This window comes from Lynx rufus, unplaced genomic scaffold (genome assembly GCF_022079265.1).
Source record: "Lynx rufus isolate CCGP_SWC_20201006 ecotype Redwood Valley unplaced genomic scaffold, mLynRuf1.p SCAF_2, whole genome shotgun sequence".
NCBI lineage: Eukaryota > Metazoa > Chordata > Mammalia > Carnivora > Felidae > Lynx > Lynx rufus.
Window position 1 is genome coordinate 222,596,203 of NW_025814834.1, and position 12,343 is coordinate 222,608,545.

Below are 12,343 nucleotides of genomic sequence, written 5' to 3' on the forward strand. Positions count from 1 at the left end.
GGCAGCACGTCTACAATCTATTGACTGCATTCCCTGTGCTGTACTTCCCACCGGTGACTTACTTATCTTGTAACTGGAAGTTAATCCCCTTTATCTATTTTACCCATCCCCCACCTGCCTCCCTCTGACAACCACCAGTTTTCTATATTTAAAAGTCTGAGTTGGGGCGCCTGGGTGGCTCAGTTGGATAAGCGTCCGACTTTGGCTCAGGTCATGATCTCGCGGTTCGTGAGTTCGAGCCCCGCGTCGGGCTCTGTGAGGACAGCTCTGAGCCTGGAGCCCGCTTCGGATTCTGTGTCTCTGTCTCTCTGCTCCTCCCCCACTTACACTCTGTCTCTGTCTCAAAAATAAATAAAGCTTAAAAAAAAAAAAGGTCTGAGTTTATTTGTCCCTTTTTTTCTTTTTTCTTCCACTGTTTTGTTTCTTCCATCCCACATATGAGTGAAATCATATGCTATTTGTCTTTCTCTGTCTGATTGTTTCACTTAGTGTAATTTGCGCAAGCTCCATCCGTGTTGTTGCAAATGGCCGAGCAATATTCCATTGTGCACGTTTCCCCCCTTCCTTCTCCACTCACCTGTGGAGACACTTGCGCTGCTCCCGTACCTTGGCTGTTGTAATTCTTGTAATTGGTGCCGCTGTAAGCATGGGGTGCGTGCACCTTTTTGAACTGGTGTTTTTGCTTTCTTTGGGCAAATACCCGGAGTGGATTTACTAGATCATATGGTAGTTCTATTTTTAATTGTTTGAGGAACCTCCATACGGTTTTCCACAATAGCTGCACCAATTCACATTCCCGCCAGCGGTACACCAGGGTTCCTCTGTCTCCATATCCTCACCAGCACTTGTTATTTCTTGTCTTTTTTGTTGTAGCCGTTCTGACAGATGTAGGACGATCTCTCATTGTGGTTTTGATTTGCATTTCCTGATAATTAGTGATGTTGATGTTTTCACAGATCCAAGTTTTGATTTTACTTTTGTTTCTAATTTTTGTCCATTTTCTATTTCATTAATTTCTACTCTTACTTTTATTATTTCCTTTCTTTTCCCTAACATGGGTTTAATTTGATCTTTTTCATCTTCTTAAGATGGAAGCATAGATCAATTATTTTACATGTGCCTTCTTTTCTTACATAAATATTTAAACTATAAATCTCCCTCTAAGCATAGCTGTAGCTTCTTACACAAAATCTGATATGTTACACTTCATGATCTTTCTGTTAAAATGGGCTTTTATTATTTATTTATTTATTTATTTATTTGAGAGAGAACAAGTGGCGGAGGGGCAGAGAGGTGGGGTAGAGGATCCAAAGCAGGCTCTGCGCTGACAGCAGAGAACCTGATGCGGGGCTTGAACTTACAAACCGTGAGATCATGACCTGAGCCAAAGTCAGACGCTTTGCCAACTGAGCCGCTCAGGCTCCCCCCTTTCTGTTGAAATGTTTTGAAATTACCTTTGTTTCATCCGTGACTGGCTTAGAAGTCTATTGTTTAATTTCCAAATATTTGGAGATTTTCTAAATATCTTTTGTTATTGATTTTTAATATAATTCCATTGTAGTCAGAGACTATGCTCTATGATTTTGATCCTTTGAAATTCATTGGTATTTGTTTATGGTTTAGCATGTGATCTCTTAGTAAATATTCTGTTTGCACTTAAGAAGAATGTGTATTCCATTTTTGTGGAGTGTCATGTTCTACAATTATGAGTTGAGTTAGTTGAGAATTTTACCCAAATCTTTTATATCCTTACTAATTTTGTTTTCTACTTAATCAGTTATTCGAAGAGGGATGTTAAAGTCTTCAACCATGGTTGTAGATTTGTCTTTTTCCTTTTCACTCTGCCACCTTATTCTTTATGTATTTAGAAGCCTTCTATTAAGTGCATACGTATTTGAAATTGACTTATCTTCTTGGGGCACCTGAGTGGCTCAGTTTTTTTTTAACGTTTATTCATTTTTGAGACAGAGAGAGAGAGAGAGAGAGAGAGCAGAGAGAGAGAGTATGATCAGGGGAGGGGCAGAGAGAGAGAGAGGAGAAGACACAGTATCCGAAGCAGGCTCCAGGCTCTGAGCTGTCAGCATAAAGCCCAACATGGGCTCAAACTCACGAACCATGAGATCATGACCTGAGCTGAAGTCGGACCCTTAACCGACTGAGCCACCCAGGTGCCCCTCCTTTCAAGATTTTTAAAGTTAATCTTTAGTTTCCAGTAATTTGAAAATGATGTGTCTAAGTGTGGCTTTATTATATTTGTCCCATCTATGTCTTCCACCAAATTTGGAAAGGTTTTAGTCATTGTTTCTTCACATATTTCTTCTGCTCCACTATGTGTCTCTCCTCTTCTTCTGGAATGTATAATTACCCATGTGTTAGATGTTTCATACAGTTGTATTGGCCCCTATACCCCTCTTGGCGCTCTTCATGGTTTTCTCCCAGTCATTTCTCTTTTTTTCCTTCAGACTATGATTTCTATCAATCTTTGATGTTACCAAGTATTTCCTGTCACTCCCATTCTACTAAGCTGTTTAGTAAAGTTTTTATTTCAGATGCTATATTTTTCAGTTCTAAAATTTCCATTTTGCTCATTAAAAGTGTGTGTGTGTGTGTGTGTGTGTGTGTGTGTACATATACATATATATCTTCTATTTCTTTGCTGGGATTTTCTATATTTTTATTCATTTTGAGTGTATTTTCCTTTATCTCATTGGATATAATTATTAAGTCTGCTTTAAAGTGTTTGTTTGATCAATACCTGGGTCATAATATAATTAGTATCTGTTGTGTGTCTTTTCCCTTGAGAATGGCTCGTATTATTGTGGTTCTTCATATGTTTGATAATTTTGGATCGTATCCTATATACTGCAAATGTTATGTTGTGGAGACTCTGGATTTGATTATATTCCTCTGAAGAGAGTTAATGTTTTTGCCTAAGCATGCAACTACTTTCATTAGATTCAAAATGCAAATTCTGTGACACCTGTGATAAGTTCTGGCTCAGATCTCAATTCAGATGGCTTCTCAGCCCGGACTGCACACAGACAGTTCAAGACTTGGCTGGAAATCTGAGCAGAGTTTATACACAGAATCCCTCTTTCTCAGATTTCTCCTCTCACTCTTTAGCAGCACTGGTTGCCCAGCTCCTTCTCCTGGTTTCTCTAACAAGAAAGATAGTGGGCTTTCTATCAGAGTTTTCATCACCTAATACCACCACTGTGATGACTGTGCTGCCCTCAGGGTAAAGACACGAAAACAGGAAATGCATTCCGGGCTACTTCCTTTAAGTTTAAACTGCCCTCAAAATCTGCCTGTTTTTGTTCAGAGCCTTCAGGTAGCTGTTTTTGTCCAGAATGCATAATTACCAGTGGGAGAGTCATTTTGTTAGAAGCCAATTCTTCCATACTGGAAATAGAACTGCATGGCTTTTGTATTCAGAAACCAAAGCAACTTTAGTTTCCAAATGGGGGGCACAGGTGTCGTTTCCTAAGCACTACAGCTGTCAGCAACAGAACACTTGCAGGGAACTGCTGTGCCCCTAGAATATCATCTTCACTGGGCAGGAATTAGATAAAGACAGGCTTCGTGTGGGCCTCAGGACAGTAAACTAAGGATGCATGCTAAAAGACACTCTTATGGGATAAGAATATGAATCTAATTGCAAAAAGATAAATTTGAGATAATAAGTTGCACTTACCTTACTTTAATAGCCCCTTTTATCTTTAAAGCATTCTTCAAAGAACAACCAAATTAATAAATAATATTCTGACATTTAGTCTCCTATGAAGTGTTATTTTACGAGTTAGAGACTGTATGTGAAGCTAGGGCTGGCCTTTCATGCCATATTGGTTTGAGAAGTATCAAGAAGTCTCTTTTTGTTGGGGTGTCTGGGTGGCTTAGTCGGTTAAGCATCTGACTTCAGTTCAGGTCATGATCTCACGGTCCAGGAGTTCGAGCTCTGCATCCGGCTCTGTGCTGACATCTCAGAGCCTTGAGCCTGCTTCAGATTCTGTGTCTCCCTCTCTCTCTGCCCCTCCCCTGCTTGCACTCTGTCTCTCTCAAAAATAAATAAACATTAAAAAAACAAGTCTCTTTTTGCTGTAGATCCTGGTTCTCCAAGGGACGTGAATCTGTTCACTATCTAACAACAGCAAGAACAATGCTTATATAGCACTGACTGTGTGCCAAGCACCACTCTGAGTGATTTACATACAAGAACTCATTTTACCCTCTCAACAATGCCTATTATCAACCTGTTTTAAAGAGGACAAAACAGGTTTACAGCAGATCCCACAGCAAGTACAGGCAGGGTAAGGAATGGGCCTGGCCTCTAGCTCTAGAACCTCTGCTCACCAACCATACTAAACTAGCATCTGAGAGTTTTTCAGCTGGAGCCAATGAATATGGCTTGTTTTACAACATTGAACAAATAATATGTTTTACACATCTGCCCAAGTATGATGCAGTTCTACAGAAATTCTCAATTTAACAAGTGAAAGTACCCAAAATTGAAAAAAATATATATAATACATCTTTAACTATTATTTAAAGACTATTAACTGAAGTAAAAATAATAACAGTCTGTTGTAGAATTTTCTCACATATGTAGAAGTAAAAGACATGCCAACAAGAGCTCTAGGGGTAGGAGGTGGTCTGGGGCCTGCTGTAAAGGTTCTCACATTGCTCATGAAGTACAAGAGTATTTTTTAGACCACATAGACAATGATGAGTTTGATATGCATATTTAGTCTGTAGAGGAACCGCTAAAAAATAGCATAAAAAGGGAGAATTAAAAAATCAGTAGAGGAAATAAAATGGACTTTAAAAACTTGATTCACCCCCCCCCCAGAAAAAGAGAGGAAGAACAGAGAACAGAGGGGAAATACAGAATTCAAACATTAAGGTGGTAGATTTAAACTAAAATACTCTAATAACTGCATTAAATGTAAATGGATTAAATACTCCAAATAAAAAGTAGAGATTAGCATTTCTAATCATCAGGGAAAATGCTACTTTGCATCCATGAGGATGGCTATGATAAAAAAACAGAAATCACAAATGTTGACTAATTTTTTTAATTAGTCAAAATTTTTAATTTTTGAGAGAGAGAGAGAGAGAGGGAGAGTGAGAGAGAGCATGTGAGTGGGAGAGGGAGACACAGAATCTGAAGCAGGCTCCAGTCTCTGAGCTGTCAGCACAGAGCCCAACGTGGGGCTCGGACCCATGAAATGTGAGATCATGACTGGAGCCAAAGTTGGACGCTTAACTGACTGAGCCACCCAGGCACCCCCTAACCCCAATTTTTTTTTTAATCTTGAAAGCAGAGAGAAGCAACATATCACATATAGTATAGCATTGCAAAGACTGAATCAGGGAACATGGAGGCCAGGGTCAAGTGGTATTGCACCCTAAAATACTAAAAAGAAAGAACTGTCAACACAGAATTCTGTACTCTCCAAGACTGAATGTGAAATGAAAGCATTTTCAGAGAAAGGAAAACTGATAGAATTTGTTGCTATCAAATGTGTACTGCTAAAAATGCTAGAGAAGTGTTTGTAGACTGAAGGTAAATACCAAAGTGAAATTCAGATCTTATGAGTGAATGATGAACATCAGGAATGGTAAATATCTGGGGGAAATGTTTTCTTTCAAGTACGTATTTTAAGTAATTAATTTATTTTTAATGTTTATTATTGAGAGCACAAGAGTGTGCAAGTGGAGGAGGGGCAGAGGGAAGGGGACAGGATCCGAAGCAGGATCCGCGCTGATGGCAGCGAGCCTGATGTGGGACTCGAACTCACGAACCTCGAGATCATAACCTGAGCCAAAGTCGGATATTCAACCAACTGAGCCAGCCAGGCACCCCTCAAGTACATATTTTTTAAAAAATTAAAACATCTCTTGTGTTTGCAATGTATGCAGATGTAATAGGTATGACAGTTGTAGCACAAAGAATAGTAAAGGATACACGAACCTATAGAGTTGCAAAGTTTCTAGATTTTTTAAAAAGTTTATTTATTTTGAGAGAGAGAGTGCAGGGGAGGGGCAGAGAGACAGGGAGAGAGAGAATCCCAAGCAGGTTCCATGCTGTCATCCCAGAGCCTGATGCAGGGCTCAGTCTCATGAACTGTAAGATCATGACCTGAGTGAAAATCAAGAGTCCTGTGCTTAATTGACTGAGCCCCTTAGGCACTCTGCAGTGTCTACATTAAAAAAAAATTTTTTTAATGTTTTATTTATTTTTGAGAGAGACAGAGAGAGACAGAGTGCGAGTGGGGGAAGGGCAGAGAGAGAGGAGACACAGAATCTGAAGCAGGCTCCAGGCTCCAAGCTGACAGCACAGAGCCCGAGGCGGGGCTCGAACCCATGAACTGTGTGATCATGACCTGAGCCAAAGTCGATGCTTAACTGACTGAGCCACCCAGGCACCCCTGCAGTGTCTACATTTTAGTAGAAGTGGTGCCATATTCTAATTAGGCTGTGAAAAAGTAAGGATTGTATGTTGCAGTCTCTATAGCAACAGCTATAAAAATACGCAAAGAAGTATAACCAAAGAACCAAAAGATAAACTGAAAGAGAATTTTTTAAATATTCAAATAATATAAAAGAAAGCAGGAAAGAGAGAACAGAGGAATAAAACACCATAGAGACCAAAAGAAAACAAAATAGTAGCCATAGTGTCTTTATACATTTTTCAAAGCCCACATACACATCAAGAGTGACCATAAGGGTGTTTGGGTGGCTGAGTTGATTGAACGTCTGACTTTTGATTTTGGCTTGGGTCCTGACCTCACGATCTGTGAGTTTGAGCCCCGAGTTGGGTTTTGTGCTCTGTGCTCTGACAGCACAGAGCCTGCTTGGGATTCTCTCTCTCCTCTCTGCTCCTCCCCCATTCACACGTGCACACGTGCACACACACTCTCTATCAAAATAAATAAGTAAACTTAGAAAAACAAGAGTGACCATAGTGTAAATATGGACTTTGGGTGACAATGATGTGTCGGTATAGGTTCACTGATTATACCAAATTACAGGATGTTGATAGTGGAGGAGGTTCTGCTTCTGTTGTGGTGGGGGACTTATGGGAACTTGCTTACTTCCTGCTCAATTTTGCTGTGAACCTAAAACTGCTCTAAAAATATTTTATATATTAAAACAAAATAGAGGGACAAGCAGAAACCGGACAATAAAATGGTAGACCTAAGTCTCACAATAGTGATAATTACATTAAGTGTTAATGGACTGAACTCTCCAATTAAAAGGTAGAGATTGGGGCACCTGGATGGCTCAGTCGGTTTAGCGTCTGACTTCAGCTCAGGTCATGATCTCACAGTTCGTGAGTTCTAGCCCCGCATCGGGCTCTGTGCTGACAGCTTAGAGCCTGGAGCCTGCTTCGAATCCTGTCTCTCTCTCTCTCTCTCTCTCTCCCTCCTTCAAAAATAAATAAAAACATTAAAAAAAAAAGGTAGAGATTGCCACGATGGATACATAAGCAAGACCTACTACATACTGTATATAGGAGATTCACTTTAAATATTAAAAAACACAGGTTGAAGATAAGATATATAGATGCAAAATATATCTATAGATCTAAAAATCCATCTGTGTTGCAAACAGTGAATATCAGACTGTATTGGCTGCCTTTATATCAGATAAAATAGATTCCAGTATATTGAGTATTACCAAAGATAAAGGGGAAATATCTGATAATAAAAGGGTCATTTCTTCAAGGAGAGCTATCAATTTATGAATGTGCCTAATAACAGAGCCTCACAATAAATGAAGCAAAATTGACAGAGTTAAAAGGAGAAATAGATAATTCCATGATTATAATAAGAGAGTTTAACATCTCTTTCTGTCACCAATTATTAGAATAAAACAGCAAAGAAATTAGTAGAGACATAGAGGATGTGAACACTACGCTCAGGCATCTTGACCTACTTGATATTTGTAGAAAGCTATACTCATCAAAAGCACAATACAGATTCCTACTAAGTGCACAATGTATATTCTCTAACATAGACCAATTGCTGTGCCCTAAAACAAGTTTCAAAAAACAACTAAAGAAGTAAAGCTGTATTTATTTGCAGATGACATGATTGTTCATGTAGAATAATCTAAGGAATCTACAAAAAGTGCTAGAACTATCAAATGAATTTAGTAAGATTTCAGAAAGCAAGGCAAATGCACAGATTTTAATTGTATTTTTATGTACTAGCAGCAAACTATTAGAAAGTGAAATTAGAAATTCAATTCTATTTACAATAGTACCAAAAAATAAAATATTTAGCAAGAAGTTTGACAAGCTCACTTATTAAGTAGTCTGAGCTCATGTATAGGACTGGCTTGTTCAGAACCCGCTTCTGCCCAGGACCACCTCTTCACTGCAAACTACAGAATGTTGCTGAGATAGCTTAAAAGAAAATGTGAAGAAATAAATGGAGGGTGATAGCACATTCATAGATCAGAAGACTCATGATTGTTAAAATGTCCATTATTCTAGCCAAAATGCCACCAGGCTCTTTTATAGAAATTAACAAGGTGATTTTGAAAATACAGAAATGCATATGACCTAGACCTGACAGAGCAAAGCTTATGCTACTGGTTTACAAGCTTTCAGGAAAGCTTCAGTAATCGAGACTGTGGTGTTGGTGAAGGACAGACACATAGATGCATGGGGCAGAGTAGAGTCCAGATGTAGACCCATACATATACACTCGGTTGATTTTCAACAAAGATGCCTTGATGGAAGATGCCAGAAGGAAAGTCTTTTTACATTTTTTATTAAAAAAAATTTTTATTTATTTATTTATTTTTTTTTATTTTTGGGACAGAGAGAGACAGAGCATGAACGGGGGAGGGGCAGAGAGAGAGGGAGACACAGAATCGGAAACAGGCTCCAGGCTCTGAGCCATCAGCCCAGAGCCTGACGCGGGGCTCGAACTCACGGACCGCGAGATCGTGACCTGGCTGAAGTCGGACGCTTAACCGACTGCGCCACCCAGGCGCCCCAAAAAAAATTTTTTTTAATGTATGTTTTTGAGAGAGAAAAATAGAGTGTGAGCGGGGGAGGGGCAGAGAGAGAGAGAGAGAGAGACAGAGAATCCAAAGCAGGCTCCAGGGTCTGAGCTGTCAGCACAGAGCCCGATGCAGGGCTTGAACCCATAAACTGAGAGATGATAACCTGAGCTGAAGTTGAACGCTCAACCAGCTGAGCCACCCAGGTGTTCAGTTTTATTTTTTTATTTTAGAGAGAGAGTGCATATGAGTGGGGGAGAGGGCAGAGAGAGAGAGAATCTTAAGCAGGGCTCAATCCCATGACCTTGGGATCCTGACCTGAGCTGAAATCAAGAGTCGAATGTTCAACTGACTGAGCCACCCAGGTGCCCCAAGAAGGAAAATATTAAAAAAAAAAAATCCCAGGGACAGGTAGGCTGTTTTAATTTAATTTTAATTTTTTAAATTAATTAATTTATTTTGAGAGAGAGAGAGAGGGAGGGAGGGAAAGAATGAGTGGGGGAGGGGCAGAGAGAGAGGGAGAGAGAGAATCCCAAGGATGCTCCAAACTTCAGTGTGGAGCCCAGTGTGCAGCTCAGTCCCACAAACTGAGATCATGACCTGACCCCAAATCAAGAGTCAGATTCTCAACCAACTGAGCCACCCAGGCACCCCCACAAAGGATAATCTTTTTATCAAACAGTGCTATAACCCCCGGACACACATATGAGAAAAATGAACCTTGATCTTTGCTTCCAACCATACACAAAAGTAACTCAAAGTGTAAAACCTAAAACTCTAGAACTTCTAGAATAAAACACAGGAATGACCCTCGGGTCAAGGCAGAGATTAACCTTAGGACACAAAAAGCAAGAAATGTAAAAGAAAAAGTGGATGCATTGGATTTTATCAAAGTGAAAACATTTGTTCTTCTGGATCCCATGTGAAAATGAAAAGTCAAGCCGCAGATGGGAGGAAATACTTGCAATATACTTACATCTGAAAATACACATATCTGACAAAGAGCGTGTGAAGAGCTATTATGACTCAGTGATAGAAGGACAGCCAGTTAAACAAAATGGACAAATGATTGAAGAAGACATATGAGGGTGAAGAACCATCATTAGTGACCAGAGAAATGCAAGTTAAAGCAACAGTGAAATGCTCACGGCACAGCCACTGACCAATGCCCACTGTTGGCAAGAATGTGGAGCCGAAGAGCCCTCATACCCTGCTGGTGGGAGCGCACGTGGCACCACGGGAGACTGATCGGCAGGTTACACTTCCCTTGACCCCGTTGCCGCAGTACTGAGTGCTTACCCGAGAAATGAAAGCAAATGTCCGCGCAAAGATATGTATAAAAATGTCCACAGTAGCTTTATTCACAGCCACTAAAATCCAGAAACAGTCCAGGTGAACATCAGCAGGTGGTTGGGTAAAGGCAACGTTGCGTATCATTCAGCCATAAAAGGAACGAGGTACGGATGAATCTAAAGATCATTATTTCAAATGGAAGGGGCCAGGCACACAAGTGTACACACTGTGTTCATTTACGTAGAATTCTAGAAAATGCAGGCCGATGCAGTGACAAAGTTCAGCCCCATGGGTGCATGAAGCCAGGGTTGAGGGAAGGACGGCAGAGGGGCTCAGGCGTCGTCTGTGGGTGGCAGAGACATCCTGCACAGCGTGTCCGAACTCACCGAGTTGTGTGCTCTACGTGGATGCGGTTTACTGTATGTGAATTATACCCTAAGAGGTTGACTGGCTAGCAGATGATAGTGTTGGTTAAAATATGTACTTCTGATTCCTGAATTGAAAGGGTGTTTTGTGACTTAGTATGACCCTGGGGTTGCCTCTTAACCACAGATTGAGCTGAAGGTCCCATGACATTTAGGGTTTCCACAAGGCACGGAGAGATAGATGGCCTCTGCTGAGCCAACCTTACGTGGGCAAAAATGGAAAAGATGTGATCACACCCTGTAGATGAGGGTCAGTGCGTCTGTGACATCAGCAGTTGCTGTCCTAGAAAGAAGGTGCACTTCGAATAAAGCGTGCATTTTGAATGGATGGCATGAGTGAGGGGCAGCAAGGGGGCTCTTAACAAGGCCTGATAGTTGTTTCTGCCTGTGTAGGGCTTCTAGCATGAAGCGGATAACAGGACGGAGCCCCGCCCTTGTTCCTATACCGCCCTCCTGCATGTGTCATCCTGCCTTTACCCTCCCTCCCCGCCGCGCTCAGAACGCTGTGGCCCACAGTGCAAGGGGCCTGTCAACCATCCTCGGCAGTGGGGCTCTTCCCCAGGACCCCCAGCCAGGAGCTCGCCCACCGCCTGGTCTTGATGGGCCCTCGGCTGGCTGAGGGGGTGGTTTCTCATTCCCCGGCTCCAAATGTGTTCCTTGCCGACCCACCTTGCCACTGTGGAAGCTTCATCTCCAGGAACCTGAACAGGTTCCCTGAATAAGCGGCTCTTTCTGTCAAGTAAAAAGTCCTTTTATTTTTTTAAAAAACCTTTTTTTAATGTTTTATTTATTTTTGACAGAGAGAGCATGAGCGGGGGAGGGGCAGAGAGAGAGGGAGACACAGAATCCCAAGCAGGCTCCAGGCTCCGAGCTGTCAACACAGAGCCTGACGCAGGGCTCGAACCCACGAACCGTGAGATCATGACCTGAGCTGAAGTCGGACGCTCAACCGACTGAGCCACCCAGGCACCCCGTAAAAAGTCCTTTTAGAGTTGACTTTTCTATGTCCAAATATTTAGCCAGCTGTGTTTTGGACAGATTATAATTATGGTTACCACCTTGTAAGTTAACAGAAATTTGTTCAAAACTGAAACAATTCACTGCAGGGGTTGTGCGGGTTAGTGGGTTTTCTCTGACCACATTGGAAGTGTGGCAGTGTAAGCACATCTCACGGGCTGTGGAGTTTTGAATTTGCTGGTGTCAGGAAACTTACCTACTGCGTGGGGCCCCATCAGCCATCAGAAGTCCTCTGCTCTGGAGTTGTCCTCAGTTGTGGTTTTAGGTAGTACTTTTATCACCCAAGCTGACATCTTTCCTGCAGTTTCCATGACAAGAACAGGGTGAGTAGCAGAAAATTATAAGACTGCAGGTCCCTAACTGGCCCGTGCTGGCCCCAGAGGCACCTCGCTGCCCAGGTGTTCTGTGTCTTGGCGAAAATGGTTGAGTTGGGGTTTCCCTAGGACAGAACAAGATGGCGGATGGACAACATCCATCTGAGCGCATGAGTAGGACCGGCTGGTCCAGAACCCCCTTGTGCTTAGTCCTTTCAGGAGGCAGTGAATGGCTGAAAGCTTTGGAGGAAGCAGTGAGTCTATCCAGCTCCAGCTCCA

General features: G+C 41.6%; 1 protein-coding gene across 7 annotated transcripts in view; it reads left to right on the forward strand.

The window, feature by feature from the left end:
* The window catches only part of CUNH1orf159 (chromosome unknown C1orf159 homolog), a 35,482-nt gene that overhangs the window by 7,143 nt on the left and 15,996 nt on the right, over nucleotides 1–12,343 (forward strand). The window lies entirely within an intron of this gene.